Source organism: Tamandua tetradactyla, chromosome 2 (assembly GCF_023851605.1).
Source record: "Tamandua tetradactyla isolate mTamTet1 chromosome 2, mTamTet1.pri, whole genome shotgun sequence".
In the NCBI taxonomy this organism is placed as follows: domain Eukaryota; kingdom Metazoa; phylum Chordata; class Mammalia; order Pilosa; family Myrmecophagidae; genus Tamandua; species Tamandua tetradactyla.
In genome coordinates, this window is record NC_135328.1 from 94,642,632 (window position 1) to 94,666,759 (window position 24,128).

A 24,128-nucleotide genomic window follows, 5' to 3' on the forward strand; every position below is an offset into this window, starting at 1 on the left:
CTATCTGATCCCTTTCATTTTAAGACAGGGACTTCCTCTCCTAATCATTTTTTTGTCATATTTGCCACATTTACATGCATTGTGGTTAACAGTGGCACCAGCATCATTAGTTGTAAAGGTGGCAACAGCTCTCAGTCTCACTAAGGATTTCTAAAAATGTGAAGTCCTGGCAGAGAGGAGCTGTTTGGAGGTAATATCATGCTGTGAAAAGAAACTGGGCTTTGTTGTCAAAAGTTGGGGATGGGGTCTCGATCCTGTCAATTATTAGTTCTAAGACAGTGGGAAATTCACTTAGTGTTTAGTACAGTCTACACGGTACAATTATAACTGCTATTTCTGTACCTACCACCTAGGTTATATCTGCATCTATACCTAAACCATGACTGATAACTCCATATTTGCATGGGGTATTTTGAATCCGACATGAGTTTAATTTTTTTATTGTTTATTCTAATTCTTTTTTTGTTTTAATTTTTAACTAGCAAAGTTGTAGGTTACAGAAAAGTCATATAAAATACAGCATTTCCCATATAGTCGCCCATTGTTGATACTTTGCTTTAGTGTGGTACTTTTGTTACAATTGATGAAAGAATATTAAAATTGTACTATTAACTGTTGTCCATAAGTTTTTATTAGTTGTATTTTTCCCCCACACACCACCTTATTATTAACACTTTGTGTTGGTGTTGTAAATTTGTTATAATTCATGAAATAACACTTTTACTAATAACTATAGTCCATTGCTTAGAAATTGTCATATAGTTTTATGCTTTATCTTTTAATTTTTATTCTAGTAACATGTATACGACATAAAATTTCCCCTTCTAACTACATTCACATATGTAATTCGGTGCTGTTAATTACACTTACAATAATGTATTAATAATGTGCCAACATCCATTTCCAAAACATTACAATCAATCTAAATAGCATTAACTTCACATTCTCTACCCCCAATCTATCCCCTGTTAACCTGTAATCTAGACTCTAACTCTGTGCATTTGCTTATTGTAATTAGTTCATATCAGTGAGATCATGCAATAATATATGCCCTTTTATGTTTGGCTTATTTCACTCAGCACAATGTCTTCAAGATTCATCTATGTTGTCACGTGTATCATGACTTCATTCCTTTTTACAGCTGAATAATATTCCATTGTGATACCACATTTTGTTTATCCATTCATTGGTTGACGGACCCTTGAGTTGTTTCCATCTTTTGGCAGTTGGCAGTATTGCCACTATGAACAATGGTGTGCACATAAATATCTTTTTGAAACTCTATTTTTAATTCCTATGAGTATATACCTAGTTATGGTTGCTGGGTCATGGAATTATGTACTTAGCTTCCTGAGGAACCATCAAAGTATCTTCCACAGAGGCTGCACAATTTTACATTCCCACTGAAAATGAATAAGTATTCCTATTTGTCCATATCCTCTCCAACACATGTTATTTTCTGTTATTTTTTTTAATAGTAGCCATTCTAGTAGGTGTGAAATATCTCATTATGGTTTTGATTTGCATTTCCCCAATAGGTAGTGATGTTGAGCATCTTTTAATGTGCTTTTTAGCCATTTGGAAAAATGTCTCTTGAAGTCTTTTTGCCCATTTTAAAGTTGGGTGGTTGTTTCTTTATTGTTCAGTTGTAGAATTTATTTATATATTTTCGATATGTAACTCTTATTGATTATGTTTTTTCCTGTTGATTAGGTTGTTTTATCACTTCTGTGACAAAATCTTTGATGCTTAAAACATTTTAATTTCGAGGAAGTCCCATTTATCTATTTGTAGCTGGTACTTTTGAGTGTAAAGTCTAAGGAATCATTTCCTAATGCAGGATTCTGAAGGTTCTTCTTTACATTTACTTCTAGAAGTTTTATAGTCCTGGTTCTTATATTTAGTTCTTTGATGCATTTTGAGTTAATTTTTGTATATGGTGTGAGATAGGGGTCTTTTTCATTCTTTTGCATATGGCTATCCTGTTCTCTCAGCAACATTTGTTGAAGAGATTATTCTTTTCCAGTTGCGTAGACTTGGTAGTCTTGTCAAAATCAGTTGGCTATAGATGCCAGAGTCTGTTTCTGAACTCTGCTTGAGTCCATTGGTCTGTATATCTTTCCTTGTGCCAGTACCATGTTGTTTTGACCACTGTAATTTAGTAATAAGCTTTACAATCAGGAAGTATAATTCTTCAACTTGATTTTTCTTTTTCAAGATATTTTTGACTATTTGGGCCCCCCTACCATTCCATTTCTGTAAAGTAGGCTGTTGGAATCTTTACTGGAATTGCATTGCATCTGTAAATGACTTTTGGGTAGAATTGACATCTTAATGATATTTAGTCTTCCAATGCATTAACACAAATGTTCTTTCATTTATTTAGCTCCTCTCTGATTTCTTATAGCAATGCTTTGTAGTTTTCTGTATAAAGTTTTCTTTACATTCTTGGCTAAGTTTATACCTAGGTATTTCATTCTTTTAGTTGCTATTGTAAATGGAAATTTTTTTCTTGATTTCCTCCTCAGATTGCTCATCACTAGTAGAAGCACTACTGATTTTTGCATATTGATCTTGTAACCTGCCCTTTGCTAAACTCATTTATCAGCTCTAGGAGCTTTATTGTAGTTTTTCGGGACTTTTATTGTAGTTTTCAGAATAGGATCACATCACCTGCAAATAGGGTAAGTTTTACTTTCTTTCTGATTTGGTTGCTTTTTATTTCTTTTTCTTGCTTAACTGGGGACAGTATTCCAGTTCAGTGTTGAATACTAGTGGTGACAATGGGCATCCTTGTCTTATTCCAGTTCTTGAAGGGAAAGCTTTCAGTCCTTCACCATTAAGGAGGATTTTAGCTGTTTATATAGCTCTTTATCATGTTGAAGAACAACTTCTTATTCCTAGTTGTTCTCAATATTTTATCAAGAAGGAGTGCTGGATTTTGTAAAATGCCTTTTGTGTATCAATTGAGATGATCATGTGATATTTTCCCTTCCTTTTGTTAATGTTAAGTCTCCAATTACAATTGTAGAGATGCGTTCTTCTCCCTTCAGTTTTGCCAGTGTTTGCGTCATGTACTTTGGGTCACCATGGTTAGATGAGTAAATATTTATGATTGCTATTTCTTTTTGTTGGATTGCCCCTTTTAGTAATATATAATATCCTTCTTTGGAACAGCTTTGGACTTCAAGTCTATTTTGTCTGATATTCATGTAGATATCCCAGTTCTTTTGGTTACTATTTGCATGGTATCTCTTTTTCCACCCTTTCACTTTCAACCTATATGTGTCTTTGGGCAGAATTTGAGCCTATAATTTATATGTAAACAACATCTAGTTGGATCATGCTTTGTTATCCAGTGTGTGTCTTTTGATTGGAGAGTTTAATCCATTAACGTTCAGTGTTACTACTGTGAAGTCAATATTTCAGCCATTTGTCCTTTTCCTTTATTGCAACCTCCTTCCACCCTGTTCTCATTTCTGTTTCTGCATATTTTTAAATAACTTTATTTATTCTTTCCCTGGGTTTATATTACACAACCTACATCTGTAACCTAATTTGAAAAGACACCAACTTAGCTTCAGTAGCAGACATGTTCTCTGTCCCCATATCCCTCTGTTTCCCTTTTTATGTTATTTTTGTCCCACTTTACCACCTTATATTTTGCATGTCCACTATCAGGAAATGTACCTTTTTCTTGATCAGTTGTGTTCTGACTCTTATAAGAATTAGAGTTGTATTCAGGATACTGTCTGTTTCAATTTGATAAATTTGCTGGAAAGCAGTATTTCAGGAATAGCTGTTCCTGAGTGGGTTTTATATGGGGATTTATTAAGTTACAAGTTACAATTCTAAAGCCATAAAAATGTCCAAATTAAGGCGCCAATAAGAAGATAACTTCTTGAAGGAAAGGCAACATCTGGGTTCCTCTCTCACATGGGAAGGCAGATGACAACGTCTGCTGGCCCTCCAGGGTTGGTTTCAAAATGGCTCTCTCAGCTCCTGTGAGTCCGTCTGGCTTCTGCCAGGTGCCTTCCTTCTACATCTCTAGACATCTGTGTCTGGGTGTCTGCTTTCTGTATCAGCTTTGCCAGCATCTCCAAACGTCTGTGTCTGATTTCACTTTTCTGCTCTCTGTGTTGATTCTGAGCTCTTTCTCCATGAGCTCCTTTAAGGACTCCAGACTAACCTTGAATAGGCAAGGTCAAACTTCTATAGAAATAATCTAATCGAATGGTCACACCCGCAAGTAGGTGGGTCACATCTCCATGTAAACAACCTAATCAAAAGAGTCCACTCTGCAATAGGTCTGCTCCCACACGATTGGATTAGGATTAAAAGAACAAGGCTTTTCTGGGGTACATAACAGTTTCAAACCACCACACCGTCCTTGATTTTTGCAGTTACCCTTTTAGTTACCCTTACTGATATTTTTCATTTCTTCACACTACTATCTTGTCCATTCAACCTGCAGAGCAGCCTTTAGTAGTTCTTGTAGGGCAAGTCTTTTGTTGACATATTCTCTTAGTTTCTGTTTATCTGTGAATATTTTTAACTCCCAGAGAAAGAATTTTTGGCTGGTAGGTTTTCTCTTTCAGTTACTGTTTTGTTTTGCTAAAGCTTTCAGAATGCAATATACCAGAAATGGGTTGGCTTTTTCAATGGAAATTTATTAGGTTACACTTCTACAGTTTTAAGTCCATGAAAATGTCCAAACTAAGGCATTAAGAGGAAGATGCCTTCTCTCAAGAAAGGCTGCTGGCATCCGGAGTTCCTCTGTCACATAGGAAGGCACATGGTGACATCTGCAGGTCCTTCTTTCCAAAATATCTCTGAGTGGGTGTTATTCTCCTAGGTTCTGGTTTCAATATGGCTCCCTTAGCCCCTGTGGGTCCTTCTGACTTCTCCTGGGGCATTTTCTTCTTATAAACTCTCTCCAAAATGTCTCTGCCTTGTATCCTCTCATAAAGGACTCCAACAAGGAAATTAAGACTCACCTTGAATGGGCTGGGTTACATCTCCATGGAAACAACCTAAGCAAAATGTCCCACCACAATAGGTCTGCACCCAGAGGGATGGTTAAAAGAACACAGGCTTTTCTGGGGTACATAATAAATTCAAACTAGCATGGTTCCTTAAATATATCTTTCACTGCCTTTTCGCCTTCATGGTTTCTGATGAGAAATCGGCACATAGTCTTATTGTGGATCCTTTCTATGTGATACATTGTTTTTCTCTTGCTACTTTCAGAATTCTCTTTATCTTTGGCATTCTAAATAGTATGTATCCTGGAGTAGGTCTATCAGGATTTATTCTGTTTGTTGTATGCTGTGCTTCTTGGACATGTCCTTCATAAGAGTTGGGAAATTTGAGGCTATTATTTCCTCAAACATTCTTTGTACCCCCTTTTCCCTTCTCTTCACCTTCTAGAGCATCTATGACCCATGTGTTTGTGTACTTTGTGCTGTTACTCAAATTCCTGATACTGTTCAATTTTTTTCTATTCTTTTCTTTGTCTGTTTTCTGACTGTATGATTTTGATTGTCCTGTCTTCTAGTTTCACTGATTCTCTCTTCCTTCTGTTCACATCTGCTGATATGTGCCTGTACTGTAACTTTTCATCTCAACTAATGTATCTTTCCCCATAATTTCTCATATTTCTTTTTGTATTTTCAAATTCTTCTTTGCGATCACACATTGTCTTTTTAATATCCTTTAGCTCTATATCCATATTTTCCTTCATCTCTCTGAATAGATTTAGTTGTTTGAACTTCTTTGATTAGTTGTTTCAAATTCTATCTCCTGGGTACATGGGTAGTTTAGTGATTAGAATGCCCACCTTTCATGTGGGAGACCTGTTCAATTCCCAGACCATGCACCTCAAAACAAAAACAAAAACAAATTCTATCTCCTGATGTTTTCATTTGCTTCCTTGACTGAGCCATACCTTCCTGTTTCTTAGTATGGCTTGTAATTTTTTGCTAATATCTGGGCATCTGATTATCTTGATAATTTAACTCTGAAGGGCATCTCTCTCTCTTGTCTACAGTTTTATTATTGATTTGCTTTGTGTTAAGGCTCTTCTTTTACTTAGTCTAACTTATACTAGACCTTAGAATGGCCCACATTTAACTTCAGATTTTCTCAGCTCTTCTACTGATTATTGCCCTGAATAGGTGTTATAATTTTTAAGGTTGCACTATTTGTGCAAGTGTTTCACCTCCAGGAGAAAGATTCCTTTTCTGTTTCTTTGCCAGAATCTTGATCTGTTTCTTTTTGTGCAGAATTTTCTCCCCAGCTTCTACGATTTCTATCAATTCTTTCCCTCACTCAGTACCCCCTTTCCTTACACTTTCCAAACTGTAAGGACCCATCCTGTCTTATAGCAGTTTAGTTTAAACCCCTCTACCTCTGCCCCCCATTTTTTTCCTTTTGTTTGAGGGTTTACTTCCTCCAGTTTCTTACCTGTTAGGGTATCCCATCCCAAGGAGCCAAAAGGCGTCAGTCCAGAAAGGGGAATTACTATAGAAAATCCGTTCTACATTTAAGTGGCCTGGACAACAGAAACTGGATTCAGTGAACACATCTTTCTCCAACAGTTCTGTCATGGTCTCCCACTCTTCCCACCCCTGGAGGCCCTTTTGTATGTAGCATGACTTAGAGGCATGTGTTCTTCTCTAGGTTTGTGTGGATTTGTGTCCCTGTGCCTGGATATGCATGGGGTTTTAACTTGCTGCTGTGAGTTGCTCTGTAGTCTGCCTCTGCAGCAGGAGGGCCTCAGGTTGCTGCCTCTCAGTGACTCTCAAGCTGTGCAGGATCAAGTGAGAGGGAGCGTTACAGACTATTGGGTCTGGGATGGAAATTTTCTACCTAATATTTTTCTTTTTCTTTGAGCATTTGCAGAGTCTTTCTCTAGTCTCTATCAGCTTCCAGCATTCTAAGCAAGTGGGATTCATCCTTTTATTGGCTGAATCTCTGGGGACACTTTTGCAGGGGATGTCTTCCATTGTCGTGTTGATGACATCACTATACTAATGGTTCTTGACCTTTTCTTTCTTGCTTCCAACAAATTTTAGGCTGTGGAAAACATTAGTATTCCTTAGAATAAGCTGGGAGGGGTTGTAGCAAATCAGAGTCTTGAGGCTGTGTATCAGGTGTAGTTAGAAAAGCCTTCCCTTTAATTCTGGTTTAGGGGGATATGAACATGGAGCTATCTGTAATTTTTGAAACTATAATTCTGTTAGGGTGCATATCAAACTTTTTCTTTATTGATTTTGTAAATTTTGATTTATCTATATTGGTTTGCTTATATTAGGCCTTCCATGTGTTTAAAGTTCATTAGAAAATTAAGAGTGTTGTGTAAATGTAGTAGTTGTAACAAACCGAAAACAGATCAAAATTGGAAGTCAATTTAGTACGTGAAAGCAGATCCAACATCAATCTAGTTTGATTCTCCATGAGAATTCTCTATATAATTTATTTGCTTGCTTAATTGCAAGAAGCTAATACAACTAATGCAAATACATTTAGAAGTGGAAAATACCAGAGACTGTAAATTCCTTTGGTCCTCAGGCGATGGACTGCAGATGGATGCCTTTAACAAGGGGTCTCAGGAGCCAGCTCTGAGGTGAGCTTCAGCAGAGGCTCCAAAGTCAGCAGCAGGAGGCACTGGTCACCATGCTTTAGCAAGAGCAATGAGAGCTTCTTTGTAGTACAGCACAGACACTGAAGCTGGGAATCAGTGACCAGGTGTCAGTCTGCCTCAACCTGATGCCCACTCAAGAAGCATGTGCACTCAGTTTTTATAAGAAGTGCCCATTTGGCTGGCATCAAGCCAATCCATATATTTCTTCACACAAATGTCTGGCTATCAACTTAATATAAAAACATGTTTTTCACAGTTTGTTTGCATTCTGTTTGTGTTCAACATGCTTACAATATTTGGATTTTTTTTTTCTCAATTTGTTTACAATGTTTTTTGGGGATCCAAGATCATTAATATCATTTTGATATGCAATGAAGTAACATTGTTTTAATGTGAAATTTTAAAAATGTGGTCAAGTATATTCCTGTGAGAAGAGTTCTTCTAAGAAAAATAATAGGAAAATAATGTTTTATAAAACCACTGAAAGCTCAGCGCCAATGCAAAAAATATATTCATAATTAAGAAAAGTAGGCTTTGTGTACTTCTTTTTTTTTTGGCATGCTTTGGGAATCAAACCCAGGTCTCTGGCATGGTAGGCGAGAATTCTGCCACTTAGTCACAGTGGCATCCTGTGTACTTTTTTGAACTTAATGTTGAGATTCCCTAGTTTGTATATTGATCAGAACAAGTTTGGTTTTGTTTGGCTTTTTAAAACTACTCTTTTCATCTTTATTTGATATCCTGGAAATTTAAAAGTTGGTTCTTAAATTTGAAAAAGAAATTCAAACAAAACCAATTAGTTATTCAGTTTAGATTCTGAGACTAGATTGGAAAATGGAAGATTGCAGATAAAGAGAATAATATGCTCTCTTTATTTACAAGCCTGTGATTTAGGGTGGGTTTTCTGTCATTTTGCAGCATTTTTTACTTTGGAACATGTTTTTTTCCCCTCTTTTTCTTGAATAAATGAACAGCATTTCTGTCTTCATCATCTGTGTAGCATTTTTTCATTGTAATCAATCTGGGGACTTTCATTGGAATGTTTTTTTAATATGAACTTGTATGGGGAGGCTTTACATATGTCTAAACTTTGGATACATTAATTAGAGAGTGGTTATTACAAAAATTGGCAGATTTTAAAATATTAACATGAATGGGTTATAAAAAAGATACAAGTGTGTAGTTTTACAATTTTCAACTTATTTTTACATTGTCCTTCAGAATGCTTAATATTTTATAATAAAATTATGTGGGATGTTTTTGCAGAAAAAGAAAATCAGGCAAAAATATGAGAAAATGTTTTTGGTTGTCCAAGACTAATGTTGACTTAAATAGGTCTAGGTCTTCATGGTTGGCAGCTGCAGATAATTAGCTTTTTCTTCCTTAACAAAGAAAGCAAATGGAGCCGCAAGACATCCATTTGCCTTTTCTGTCATCATCATAATAATGTATGTATTTAACTTCTGCAGTTCCTTAAATTGATTTAGTGCTAAGCTGCCTACATTACATATAATAGGAGTGACAAGTGAAAGTGGCAGCACATGTTTGCGTGGCAGAAAGGAGCAGTGATTGACAGTATAGTTCCTTGCTATAAGAAATAGCAGTGTATGGCGCTCGGAAAGGGCAAGATACATACTTCTTAAAATTGGAGAGCAGATTCATAAAATGAATTTTGAAAAGTGATTGCCACTTGGTGTATTTTATTGTTTCTGTGTTCTGGGCTGTAGGTGAGGGGCACAGAGGGAAAGAATCTCAACCTGACTGCTTAATATGAGGAAATTCCTTTTAAGCATATTAGTATTTGTAATTGAAGACTGATATTTCCAATTGATAAATCAAATTATGATTTTGGACTAAGCAACTGAAAATGTCCTTCAGCTATAAGTGATTCACCTTTATTTGAGAGAAGCCAAATAATCTATTCAAACAAGGATTTTAAAGCCATAAACTATTCTTCAGTGTGAATATTCATTTTCACTTGTCTCTAGAATTTAAGGCATCATTTCTAGAAAGTAAGCACGTTAGGGTTTGTGGGTTTTTTTGGTCAGACGGTGGCTAAGTGTGAGCATCTTTTTAAAGTACCCAGAATGTTGTCTTTCCTTTGTTACTGGGACACATGCCCAGAAGCTGTGGTTGAAAAGACCCTTGGTAGTTGTTATTGAAAAATGTTCTATGATGAATCCAGAACACTGGGCTTCATATTGTACCTTGAAAATTTTTCTTCTTTTGGTAGCAACTCTTTGTTTCAGGGGGTGTAGGGCATCCCTGTGTGTCCTTATACTCTGGCAGCCTCTACTGGCCATTGCAAAGAGCAGCGCTGACCTCTCTTCTTTTCACTCCAGGTTGCATATGATGTTTTTTAGGTCCTAACTCTTTCGTCACCCCCTTTTAAAGACTGGTTTATCTGTTTGGTGTCTCCACTCATAGTTATTAATATGTTACTAGTCCAATGTTCTCATCAATAAATAATAACATATACGAATGAAATCTTTAAAACCATGGAAGAAGTTAGGAAAATAACCTTGCCTTGAGAAATAATTTCCAACTAAAGAGATAAGACAGTCTTACCTTTTTGTGGATTTTAAAGTACTTTCTCAGATGTAAGCCTTTTAACCAATCCAGAGATTAGGCATTTATTTGTGGTGCAAGAACACACCTGATCTTCTGTAGGAAAGAAAGCCTTGGTTCAATGATAGATTTAATTAAACAGATATTTATTAATTCTTTAGCTTTAGGTGTACCAGCTATCTTAGAATTTTCCAGAAAGTAGCTATATACTCTTTCTAGGCTTTATTATGAATTTGGATAAGCTCTGGGTATGTGTGTGTGGAGGGGTGGAGATTACCATCATTTGCTTTAGATTTAAGTATAGAAAAACATTTACAAATATTTTAAAGTAAAATATCCAGTGGCAGTAAACCCTGGGTTATTTTGGTTTTAAGAGTAAAGACTTTGTATAATGTTTGATCTCATATCTTTATATTGAGGCCAGTATTCTACCACAGTAGATGATTTTCCCAACAAAATAGATCCATTTCTTGACATTTCATTTTTATTAGTGGCTCTACAAATCTGGTTATCTTGGGGTCCCTTGGTATTTTCAAATCAGACACTAATAGTATCTTTTTATACAGAGTCTCTTGTAGGATGGTTTTCCTTCCCACTGCCGCCACTTATTAAACTACTAGTAGATCTCCTTGCTTCTACTTTCTTTGCCTTCTAATTCAACCCATGCAACCTGGTGCTAAGTATTTGACTAAAACATTACTTTTATCACGTTATACTTTTTAACAAAGAATTTATGGTTTTCTTAAGAAAATTGGGCTGAATGGTATACAGAAAGGAGCAATAAAGTAGCACTGGGCTAGGTGAAGTAAGATAAGCTTTTTTTCCCTTTGCTTTAGCTACGTCAATCATAACAGTATACTTTCCCAAGCTTGTTTCTGCATTCTATTGACTAGTTGTGAAGATTAGTTGAGATAATGTATATGAAATTGCTCTGAGCTCTGCAAAACTCTTATTACTTGTATAGGATAAACAGACCAAATTCCTAAGTCTAGAATTCCTTTCCATACAGCTCATTTTATTATACTCTGTGCCTGGCATATAATAGATACTCAATAAATTTTTGTTGAATAAATAAATCCTATCTTTCCAATTATATCTTCTACTTCTCTCTAACCTTCTGTTTCAGTTAAGTGTCTCTACTCTTTCCCCTGAAAGTGTTGGTCACATTGCCACATCTGTATCATTCTCATGTTCTCTGCTGTGGTAAGAATGTTCTCATTTATCTTTTTCAAACATGTTTGAGAATAATCAAATTCCGCATGTGTCACTCTGGGGCACTTTTGCTTTCATTTCGATCTCAGGAATACTTTCTTTATTACTCACCATTCTATTTTGACATATATAGTATCATATTAATAATTTAGTATTATTCATAATAACATCCTGTGTGCATGCCTTCTCTTATGTGTACTATAAGCGCTTGGAGGACAAATAATAGCTTGATTTTCCAGTTACTTTTTAAAGAATATTTAAATTTGATTTGTAATAATTAGATTGACATACTTATGAGAAGTGGTTTATATTCTATTTGTCAGGACTTAAAGCTTAGAATAAGGGTTGGAAAATTGTTATAAGTGGGATACTAAGATGCTGACAGGCTGATAATCTGATTCTTAGGGATGAAGATAATAGATTGTAAGGGATGTGGCGAAAACCCCCTCCTCCCACCCCTGGAAATAAATGATCATGTTATTATCAGTTTGTAATTTTTCTATTTTAATAAAGCATCCCTTTAAAATATACTTCAATAAGTAAACAACTCCTTATGTACTATATAAATTAAGTGAATAATATAAATTATGCCAATATAAATTAAGCAAACAAAGGCATAGAAATTGTAGGGATAAGAAAGAGAGACTTTTCCACTGATAACTTTAAAAATTTCTTTTTAACATTTGCATGTTTACTTATTCAAATAAGTTGCAGTTCTTCTTGGATGGGTTAGTTATCAGACATTCCCACACATGTATAAGTCTTCAACATATATTTGATTCCTTTTATTTTTAATTTATTTTTGGGTGCATGGTCCGTGAATTGAACTCTGGTCTCCCGCATAGAAGAGATTTGATGAGTTTTGACAAATATATGTGGTTCTGAACAACCATCTTGATACAGAATATTTCCATCATCCCTCAAAGTTTGTTCCTGCCCTTTTTTAGTCAATCTTCTATTCCATTCCCTGGCCCTTGGCAACCAAAATCCTGTTTTATATTGCTTTGGTTTCAGTTTTTCTAGAATTTAATGTACATGGAATCATATAGTATGTAGTTTTATTTTTCTTTCTGATTGCAATTATTTTGTCAGAGTTTACTCCTTTTTATTCCTGAGTAGTATTTCATTGTATGGATATGCCACAACTTGTTTATTCTGTTTTCTGGTTGATGGAAATTTGAATTGTTTCTAGTTTTTGGGTATTAAGAACAAAGCTGAATTTCACATTCAGGTATCAGTGTTTATGCAGACATATGTTTTTAATTTGTTCTGATAAATGCATAGGAGTGAGATTGCCAAGTAATATTGTAAGGGTAAGTTTAACTTTATTACTAACTACCAAACTGTTTTCCAAAGTGGCTGTGATATTTTTCATTTGCTCCAGTATATATTAGAGTTTGACTTGTGCTGCATTCTTGCTGACACTGGGTATTGATGGTGCTTTTAATTTTAGCTATAGTGCTGGTGAATATATAGAGGAACTCAATGTAGTTTTAATTAGCATTTCTTTAGTGACTTATGATGTGGAGCATCTTTTCATATGCTTATTGGGCATTTGACTATGTTCTGTAATGTGTCTGTCCAAAACATTAAAAAAAATTTATAAAAATTTTGGGTTTTGGGTAGTACTACGGTGGCTCACTGGCAGAATTCTCGCCTGCCATGCGGGAGGGGTTTGATTCCAGGTGCCTGCCCATGCAAAAAAGGAAAAAAAATTATATTTTTGTCTTCTTATTGGGTTCTTTATATATATTCAAGTCCCTTATCAGAAACATGTTTTCAAACTTTTTTCCCCCCAAGTCTATGGACTTGTGATTTTGTTTTCTTTAGTGTGTTTTTTCAAGAAGCAGAAGTCTTTAATTTTGTTGAAGTTCAGTTTATCAATCTTTTTCCTTGGTACTTTGGGCTTTTCTTTGTATGTGGAGTATTTAAAGTTTTGTTTAACCTATTATCACTTAGATGGTCTTATGCATTTTCTTATAACAGATTATAATCTTATGTTTAGGTCTATCATATATTTTGTGTTAAATTTTATATATATATAATTTTTCTATGTGAGTTGAGGGTCATATCTTTCTATATGGGAATCCATGTGTTCCAGTACCATTTGTTGGAAAGACTATACTGTCTCTATTGAATTACCTTGCTATTTTTATTGAAAATCAATTGACTATATACTTGTGGGTTTATTTTAGTTCCAACTCTCTTACTTTCTTTTTTTTTTATGCCTTGCTTCCTTGATTACTGTAGCTTGACAGTATTGAAATCAGGTAGTATAAAGACTTCATTTTGTCTTATGTTTCAAAATTGTTTTGGTTATTTTAGGTTCTCTGAAGTTTTATATAAATTTTACAATTAGCTTATCAAATTTTGCAAAAAAGCCTACCAGAATTTTTATTTGATTGGAATTGTACTGACTCTATAGATCAATTTCAGGAAAATCAACATCATAATATTAAGTCTTATGATCCAGTAGCATGATAAATCTGTATTTACTTATGTCTTCTGTAATTTTCTCACCAATATTTGATAGTCTTTGGTGTATACTTCTTACATATTTTTTGTTAGATTTGTTCCTAAGTTTATCGTATATTGTGTTTCTTGGTTGCCAAAACAAATACCATACAATGACTTGGCTAAAACAAGAATTTATTGGCTCAGAGTTTTGAGGCTGAAGAAAGCTGAAATTGAGGTATCAGCAAGGCAGTACTTTTCCCCTGAAGACATTCTGGCAATCCTTGGTCAACTGGCAGTTCAAATGGTGGCATCGTCTCCTTTGTCTTCCAGCTTCCACTCTTTCTAATGGCTTTCTCTTTCTGTCTGAATTTCATTTTGCTTATAAAGGACTCCAGTAATCTGGATTAAAACGCGACCTTGTTCATTTGGCCACACTTAACTAAAAATAATATATTCAAGAAGTCTTATTTACAGTGGTTTCATATTCACAGGAATGGATTAAGATTAAGGGCATTGGGGGGAGAGGTTACATAATTCGACCTACCACACTGTTGTGAATGCTATTGTTTGCTAGTATTGAAACATTCTAGTGTTGAAATATGTGACTTTTTATACATGGATCTTACAGCCTTGTGGTGTTACTAAATTTACTTATTTCTAATAGCTTTTTTTAATAGTCTTTAGGATTCTCTGTCTTAACAATCATGTTGTCTGCAAATAGATATTTTACTTCTTCCTTTCCAGTAAGGCTTTTTAAATTTTTCGTGCTTTATTGCATTGTTTAGGAACTACAATGTTGAATAGAAATGATGAGAGAGGATATCCTTGTATTTTTCTTGAGATGAGAGAAAACATTCAGTCTTTCACCATTAAGTATGTTGTTAGCTTTAGGTTCTTTGTAGATGCTGTTCCTTAAGTTAAGAAAGGTTCCTTTTATTCCTAGTTTGCTGACAGCTTTTATTTATCAATGAAGTTAAATCAAGATGATTGTATACTTTTTTCCTTTTAGTCTGTTACCATGGTAAATTATTGGGGATTGCTATTCTAAGGGAAGGCAACTTTGAATTCTGGGATAAATGCCATTTTATCACAGTTCTCTTTAGGATATATTTGCTGGGTTTGACTTGTTAGGATTCTCTTATGGATATTTTTGTGTTTGTATTCCTGAAGGATATTGGTCTGTAATTTAATTTTTTTGTAATGTCTTTTGTTATTATTTTTTTAATCAGGGTAATGCCAGCCACATAACATGAGTTGGGAAAGATTCTCTGTCTCTTATTTTCTGAAAAAGAATGCACCAACTGATTTATGAATTGTGAAATAGAGAAGTTCATTTGTGTTGTAATAATTTATTTATGACTGAAATAAATATTTTAATATGTGGTAAATCCATTTGGATGTTTTCCAATTGTAATTGTATCTAAAACATAACAGAACAAAAAACAGACTCATTTATGCAGATATTTATTCATATGGGTGTTTGTAAAACTCTATATGCATATTCAAAAAATAATAATTTTGGATTTAAATTGGTAGCAACAAAGCATAAATATGTGAATGCATATTTCATAGAGATGTTAATATTTACATTTTTGTTCACTTAGAAATTTTGGGATATCTCCTGCGTATTCTTATTTAATTAGTTTACAGTTCAACTTTTAACAGACTTCTTCAGTGGTAATTGTTATGTTGCAGTGTGGCTGAATTTTTTTTTTTTTTTGAATCTTTGATCTAGAAAAATATTTTTCTTGTAGTGCATTTTCCTAGTGAGAAACTTTTCCTTGAAAATGCAATAGTTACTAAATTCCATCTTTTTTAGATGAGAATACTCCTGATAGATGTGTTCCTGTTTCTTAGTCACTTATTTGACTTGATCTCATTGGATGTGACTTTTTATATGTTTGTGGATCAGAATGAAAAATGCTATTTACCTCAGTATGTTAATATTGTTTTTGGAGGATGGAGAAATTGGATTAAATGAATAAAAATGAACTATACTGGATAATAAAGAAACACAAAACTCAGTTAGTTTCTATGAGATGATAATAGTTTGTCACTCTCTAATGTACTTTCAAGAGTATTAAAATTTCAACTTTGCCAAGAGCTTTATAAAATCTGCTGTTTGTTTTATCTGTCTAGCTTAGATTGTAAACACCCTGAGGAGCAACTCCATGCTCTATTAATCATTTAGCATGACCTTGCTTGGATAAATATTATGTTGTATTAGAATAATGATATTTCAAAACTATTTGAAAAGTTGAAATTATATGAAATAGGATTTCATAAGGTCCTTAAATAGATTCTTTTTCATTTTTCCTTGTATTACAATCATGAACTTGAAAATTCTCTCCTGTGTAAGCTTGCTAAATGATTACTTTGGCATTTAATACCACCTACATAATGACTCAAGATACAAGGATCAATTGCTGTAACTAAATCATTAAACATATTGTTGATAGTTTGCATTATTATATTTTATGAAGTATCTCACCCCATGAGTTCCATTTATATTTATTTACTGTATGGAATGACATAAAAAGCCAAGTTATGAATTACTCTTTTAAGGCAGCAGTGGCACTACTACTGTAATGTATATTTTAAACAAATATTAATGAAGAGAAAGAATAAGAAATTGTAAATGTCAGTGATGTTATAACTCACTAAGAAATATCTGATTTTGTAGATTATGATAACCTGTCATCTTCCAAGAAAAAATGTTCTGTGAGAACATTAAATATATCAAAGTAAGAATACAATAAAAGTACTGACAGGCATTTTTAGTTCTCTGTTGTAACATATAGTAAAAATAGGTTGCTTGCTAGGAAATTGATTGGTTAAGTCATCATCTAAGCCTCCTCTTTTCTCACTGTAGAAACAGTAGTATGTATTCCTGGAAATGGCAAGAAAATAGCAAGAGAATTAAGGAGCATTTTTTTTTCCTTCTTCAGAGTGGACATGTATGGTTTATAACTGACCGTTAATGTTACTAGTGATGTAACATATTGTTTGAAGTTTTTTGTAACTTCTAATCTTCCTGCTAAACCTTAGGGGAAAAGAAGTAAAAAACTAGTTCTGAGATCCTTGAAACCTTGTACTCTTCAGTTAAGATGGACAAAGAATGAGATAATTGATATGAATAAGGTTTTACAGTTACATTTATTTATTAGTTTAATGTTAAATTTTAATGCTGAGAAAAATAAAATTAAACATTGAAAATTATATTTTTGCTTTCTAAAAAGTTGGCTTATTTTGTTCTGAGTGCATATATATAATAGAGAAAAACTGGGCTGATATCAGGCTCATGAGTGTTTTATTAAACAAGAACTTTTTTCTAACAACAATAATAGATGTAATACTGATATTGTCAATATGAAATTTAGTTTTAGGCGTGTGTGTGTGAAATGTAAGTGTATTTGTGTTTTATTTGTATCCATTAATCCCAAGTATAAGTATGTACTGTTTTGTCTCATAAGAAAATTTTGGTGTCTTAGTATAATAAAATTTAATTTTTGGAGCCTAGGGTAGATTTAGTGTCCTTTTTAAGTACTGATGTATTAGTTTTAGGTTCCCTCAGCCTTTGCTTTCCATTGCCAACGTGTCACACACCCTGTGATGAAGCTGTTTGTACGTTCATGTGCTGCTTGGATTGTAAACCAGGGTGATAGCAGAAGGCAAGAGAAGGATCCCAGAACAGAGTCTTGTGCTATATAATTTATCTTTTCAAATTGGGAAGCTATTATAATAAATTTTTATTCTCCATAATGTCACTATTTAATTATTTAAAAACCTTTTTGTCCTGATAATGAAAGCAACACATGTATTATAAAGAGAAAGGGAACTGTTATCGATAATCTCACCACTTATGAATAGAGTGTGCCATCTTTAGGTAATAATATTTAAAATTGTATTTCAGTCATTATTAGGAGATGCCCTCTTTTAAATTCTTTGTTCTGTCAAAATATAACTTATTTAAATAGAATGGGTAATAAATGGTAGGATGAATTGAGGGGGCTGAGGTGACATTTCCTAAGATTGGTGGGTAGGGGAAAGAATCCTGGTCTAGTTACTGAAGCACAGACCAAGAGGGGGAAGCCAAACCATAGCAAAACACTGGTCCTCAGGAATGTGCTTGTCTACTGGAATGTAAGATTGTATAAATACAGATTACTATTAAACATGTTATATATTATTTACCTATACAACAAACCACTTAAAATTCTTTAAATTTATTTTTATTTTGATTGTTTTTCAGTTAGTTTTCTGCACCCAAATAACAATGTCTTCACTATAGAGTAGAGTACCCAGTAAATGTGGCATTTTTATGTTTTTCAGTACGTTATTCTCAGAATTTAGTCAGTAGGATCTTGTTCTGGAACTTCCCAGGTGTTTCTTCCACTTTTTGCAGATTCGATTGGGGTAAAATTCATTCCTGTTTATCTAAGTAAGAACCCTTTGGTAAAATTCCTTTGATTTTGAGATAACTAGATGAAATGTGTTGCATAAATCATTTCACAGAAAACAGTTGTCACCTGGCACTAGAGCTTGATGAAATTTAAAAATGTTGGCTCATTGCCTGCAGTGTTCAGTTGCAGCTCTATAGTAAGTCTGCTTGTACAGATGAAACAGTTCTTGGTAATGCACGAGTCATCTCTCATGTAGTAGGGTTTGTATAAGTTTATATCAGAAACCTCCAATCTGAGGTCCCTAGAGACATACTCAGTGAGAGTTTGTTTTAATCTCTCACTGGTCTTCCTTTAACCTATTTATAAGAAGATGGAACAGGCCCTCGGCTTAGTGGAACCCTTAGTTTTTATGTAGGCTAGTATCTATCCTGGCACAGGAATGTTTTCGATAGTCAAATTTGGACTTCAAGATGCTGCTTTGTTTTGACTGTTTTTGTTTTTTTTTTTGGTAGGGGTTAAGGCGATAGCAACCATTACTCCCTGTTAGACCGTCTCTTCACTTTCATATAGTTCCAAAAATTCTGCATCCATCTTTTCTTTTTGGCAGTTTAGTCTAAAAACTAGCCTTTTGTTACATCACAATAAAGACCTACTCAGCATGTGCAGAAAAAGCGTAATGAACCTATGCTCTTATATTCCAGAAGGGACCATAGCTATAGGGCTATATCTTTCACACTGGGCCAAAATTTATTCCTGAAAATCACAGTAGAATTTGCCATTCTCTTATGTTAAAAATTATCGTCTTTAGCAAAACATACAAATTTCTTTGGCTGCCAAACGGGTACATAGCCCACTAAAAAAAAATCCCTTTATTACCAGTTTCACCTCCCTTATTTTCTCCACTTCATAGGTAACTATGCTGATATTTTTGATCTGAATCTTTTTATTTGTGTGTGTCCTATAAAATGTTCGGAGTTACGTGTGTGCATAAATACTTGTGTATGCATATATTTAAATTTGCAGTACTAGAATTATGCCCTCAACATTATTTTAAAGATCTTTCTTTTGTTATTGGATATATATCTTGCTTGTTTCTTCTAACTGCTGCATAGTATTCTGTAGAGAACATTTGCTTCATTTGATTTATACCAGGAATTTGACACCTAGATTACAGGACCCTTTTGTAATTTACCCCACATTTTCAGACTATCACTTTAACTACACTCCATGCAACTTAAATGCTGGCCACATGAAGCTAATCACTCTTTTATAAAAATAATACACTTTTTCATAGTGCCTTTGCACATGCTGTGTCCTAGGATGTTCCAGCTTTCTGATGGCTACCATTTCACTCCTCAAGACTCTACTTAGATGCCATTTCTTTGATGAAGACTTCAGCAGCTAATTCATGCTGAGCTGGTTGCTCTGCTCTCTGTGCCCACATAGCACTTACTTGTCTTGGCAATATAGAAGCATGTATTTCTGCTGAGATGTCTGTATTTCCCTCTGGATTCCTTGAGGGCAGGGACAAGGTCTTAGGCATATTTGTATTTTTTGCTCTACTTTGGCGAATTGCATGTATTTGGTAAACAATAAAACATTTGTTCAATGAATAAAGTGTTTGGAGGTTCTTTGGAGTGAATGCTGGCAATTAAACACAAATGATTCTCATAAGTAAGAAAAGGTTGGGACACAATTACAAAAGTCCTATAAAACTGAGAGAATGGCATACAGAAGGCTGAATCTTAAAATGAATTGAGGCTTGTAAAGATGCCAAGGACCACAACATGGTTATGTTCAAATCATGATGGAAAAAAGAAAATGAATACACCACTGCTTGGGGCAGATGGTATAATACTAGATGTTGGAGTGAAGTCAGAGTCCCAAAACTCCTGGGTTGGTTTCAATTTCTCTATCAAAAGAAAATCCTACACTAATACAGAAAGAGAAACTACTAATGGTAGGCAAGGGAATTGAAGTCCAAGGAAGGTGAGGCAATGATAAGAAAGCACTGATGCTTTCAATGAGTTAATGTCCAGAATTATATGACTTGCAGATATGAATATGTTTTTGATCTTTGAGAAATTATGGTCAGTACCAGGGTGCTGAAAGATTTAAGATCATGTGGGTTCTGTTTTTATTTTCAAAAAAGAGAGGAGAAATGGAAGTCTCAATTATAAAACAGTGGGTGCCATGTCTAACCTTGGTACAATTCCTTAACTGATTGTTAGATGGTTTGTGATGATTTACCTAGAAAAGAATGAAGTTAATAATACTCCACAGACCATGTAGGCACAATAGGAATGTGTCATGTTAAATTTGTATAATTGTTTTCCTACAGAGGTGGAATAAGTTGATTTTAACAAGACTTTGGAAAAGTGTCTCATGATATTTTTATGAAATAGATGGTCAATTGAGGACTGGATTATGAGCATAGGTAGATTCAGAGATGGTTGAAAGAGTTTTATGAATGGATTGATGTCAGCTTGGAGAGGTATTTCTAGTGACATGAGATGATTCTCTCTTTTATTCTGTCCTGTTAATCATTTTTATCACTAACTTGGATGAAACAGGCTCATCACATTTGCATATCACAAGGTTGGGAGTGAAAGCTAATAGTTTGGATAAGGGAATCAGGATGAAAAACAGCTTAGCCATCTGAAATAATTGATTGAAACTAAGATAGTCTTTTAATAGTAATTAATGTAAAATTCTGCATGTAGGTTCATAAAATTATCACACTAGTCAGAGAATCAAGAAGGCATGTTTTAAAAAGTAGTTTATGTGAAGAACTTAGAATTATGATTTAACTGTCACTGCCATGTTCCAATCGCAGACTGTTTTAATAGAAATGCAGTGTTTGGGACTGAGAAAGTGCAGTCTCTGTGCACTGGTCAGAAAATACCATTGTGTTCATTTATGGCTTCCAGGTTTTAAGATGAGTCTGGGAACTTTGTCATAGAAGGAAAAGTTCAAAGAATCAGAGTGCTTACTTTATTAAAACATAACTTTTTGTATATTTATATGGAGTGAGTGAAAGGATTATCAGAATAATACTTTCAAGTATTTTAAAGGCAAGAAGAGTAATTATCCAAGTTCTGCATTTATTCAGCTTGAAAATACACAGAAACACACAAATATTTAATACCTACTGTGGGGCTGGAAATTGTTCCAGAGACTGTGAATATAATAGTGATTAAAAATAAAAAAGCTGGGCTCATCCTTATCTTTCATGGCACTGATAATCTGGTTGTAAAGGAGGACATTAGCCAAATAATCCCATGAGAAATGCATAGCAGCACAACTATGATAACTGCAAGGAAACAGAGGTACGTGGTAGTGTGAAAGCATATAGTAGAGACATTTGACTTGGTTAGTGAGATCAAGGAAGACTTGTCTGAGGTGAGCAGAGTAGGCATCCACTGGGTGCAAAGAGAAGGGAGGGTTCCAAGCTGAGGAAGCATAGCATGGTGGTTAGGAGGAACAGAAAGTCAGCCTGACTGGTGCACAGAGAGTGTGCTTTGCACTTGAGGAGGCAGAGCCCCTCAGCCTATGAAGGCCATGCTAAGTGTTTATCAACATGAATGGCAGTAGTAGATGGGCCAGTTACTGTGTACATGTGAAAAGGAACTTTTTCTAACAACCCTGTGAGGTGTAAATATTGTTATTCCAGCTTTACATATGAGGAGGAAGGTGGGTTTGGAGAGGTTAAATAACTAGGAAATAGAGAGGCCTGGCACTCTGATTCCAAGACTACTATGCTATCAGGAAACAGCTGACTTCATAGGAATTTCAAAAGAATTTGATTAAAATCATTTTAGACCAATCTGGAGTCGTGCTTCTTGTGATGCTACTATATTAGAAGGAGATAACATGACCGTTGAGCCAATGCAAAGGGAGAAATCAGAAACCTATAGTAATCCCTGTGAAGTAAAGGCTTTTTAAAAAGTATTTAAATGGCTAATACATACACACAGTAAAAAATAATTCAAATAGCCCAAGAATGCATGCATTGTGAAGCATGTTGCCTTCTGGCCTCCTCCTCCTCTCCATGGAGCAACTACTATAGCCAATTTCTGGTTATTCTGTAGATAAAGTAAATATGAATTGATTTTTTTTTTTGTAATGGCACTGGAGTGTTAATTCTAACAGAATAAACTGGAAACAGCCAGATTTAGCACCGGGTTGACATCCTAGTAGGCCAACCCAGGGAGGGCTAAGGCTGATACAAGTGAGACTCTCTCAGTGATGAATATAGAAAGGCAGTCAGCATTAGTTCCTTTCCTCATGGAGGTAATGGAGAGCCCTCAAAGCAGGTTAGCCAGACTTAGTAACCAAAGCTTCTTGTGTCTAGCCACATATGGGATAGAGGCAGAGAACATGTTAGGAGCCAGCAGCATGCTCAAGTCATTAGAATGGGAGTTCTAGGGGAAAGTCAGGGAACCAGTCTGAATTCTGGTCTCAGGGGAGCTGGACTACCAAACAGGGTGCTATGCAAGGGAGTTGGGCCCAAAGGGAAACAGTGAAGGCATTTGGTTTCCAAATGACTTGGGGTCATGCAAGTGCAACAAGATCAGAGAGGGACCAATAGCTAGCTTAACTTGCTGTTATCCACTAAGCCAGTAGGTTAGAGTTAAATTCTTTACTCTGGAATAGCAATGTCTCCAGAATCTGTGGGCTAAACTGGCAGGTTAAGTGAGGTTAACTTCAACTTTGATGACCAAATAGAAGGGCCAGTAGAAGAGCAAGACATTGAAAAGTTCTAGAAAAGCAGAATCATAGTGTTAAAGTTGGAAGACATGTAGTTATCAAATTTGCACTTATCTCCACCTCCACCTCCCAGTATTATAGATGAGGAAGTTGGTTATTTAGGTCATTGCAATGTAAATGATCTCTGGATTTGAGAGTGTGGTAAAGAAATAAATGTACAATTGAAATAATCTAAACCAACTAGAGTTTCTACAGTAAGGTAGGTTGCAGTCTTCAGAGGGCCAAAGCCAATAGCAACTCTCTTCTCTTTCTGTCTTCTCTCTCTTTCAACTTTTTAAATAAATGTCAACTTCAGATAGATTTAGATTTATAGAAAACTTGTGGGGACAGTACCAACAGTTTTCATATTCTCTATACCCAGTTTCCCCTATTATTAGTAGATTTTTCTGCTGTAAAGTTAATCTTTTTCCTCCCTTTCCGCAGTGCACTTTTTGGAAGGCAGTCGCTATGTGCAGTTTACACTAAAGGACTGGAGAATTAGGGTCCACCTGCTTGAGGGTGGAGTAACATAAATTATTTAGAATTCTGCATAAGAGATTTGTCTCTTCACCCACACAATTTATTTCTTCTGTCATTTATTATATTAGTATTGATTCATGTATATTTATTTTAGACTTTGAGGTATGATCAAGTCCTTTGTTATTTATTGGCAAGTTCTTTCCATTGGTTCCTGTGTCTCTTTGACATACCCCATCACTGTGTGTGTGTATTTGTGTGTGTGTGTTTCCTTTTTGAGTTCTTCCTTGCTCTTTTGGCACTGCAGGATGCTCCAGGCTCACCTTATCTATTTCCTGCTCCAGTCCTAGAATCGGCCATTTCTCTAAGGAGCCTTAGTTCCTTTTATTGGAGAATGGTAGTAGAAACCAAGATTTGGATACCAAGTGTAATAGCAGCTCTTTTAAAACTAAATCTTGAGCAGAAAAGAAAGTTTAACTATTGTTGTGAATTAGGTCATTGCAGTACTTTATTAATATTATTGGGATGTGAAATTTTTCTGAGTGAATTGAATGGAATGATCCTAAAAATCTTTAAGGGAATATTCTAAGAAGTATTATTTTGTTATTGTTTTCTGT

The 24,128-nt window shown here is 34.8% G+C and overlaps 1 protein-coding gene across 9 annotated transcripts in view; it reads left to right on the forward strand.

Moving 5' to 3' along the window:
• Positions 1–24,128, forward strand: part of RFX3 (regulatory factor X3) — a 382,072-nt gene that overhangs the window by 62,865 nt on the left and 295,079 nt on the right. The gene's annotated exons all lie outside the window — the stretch shown is intronic.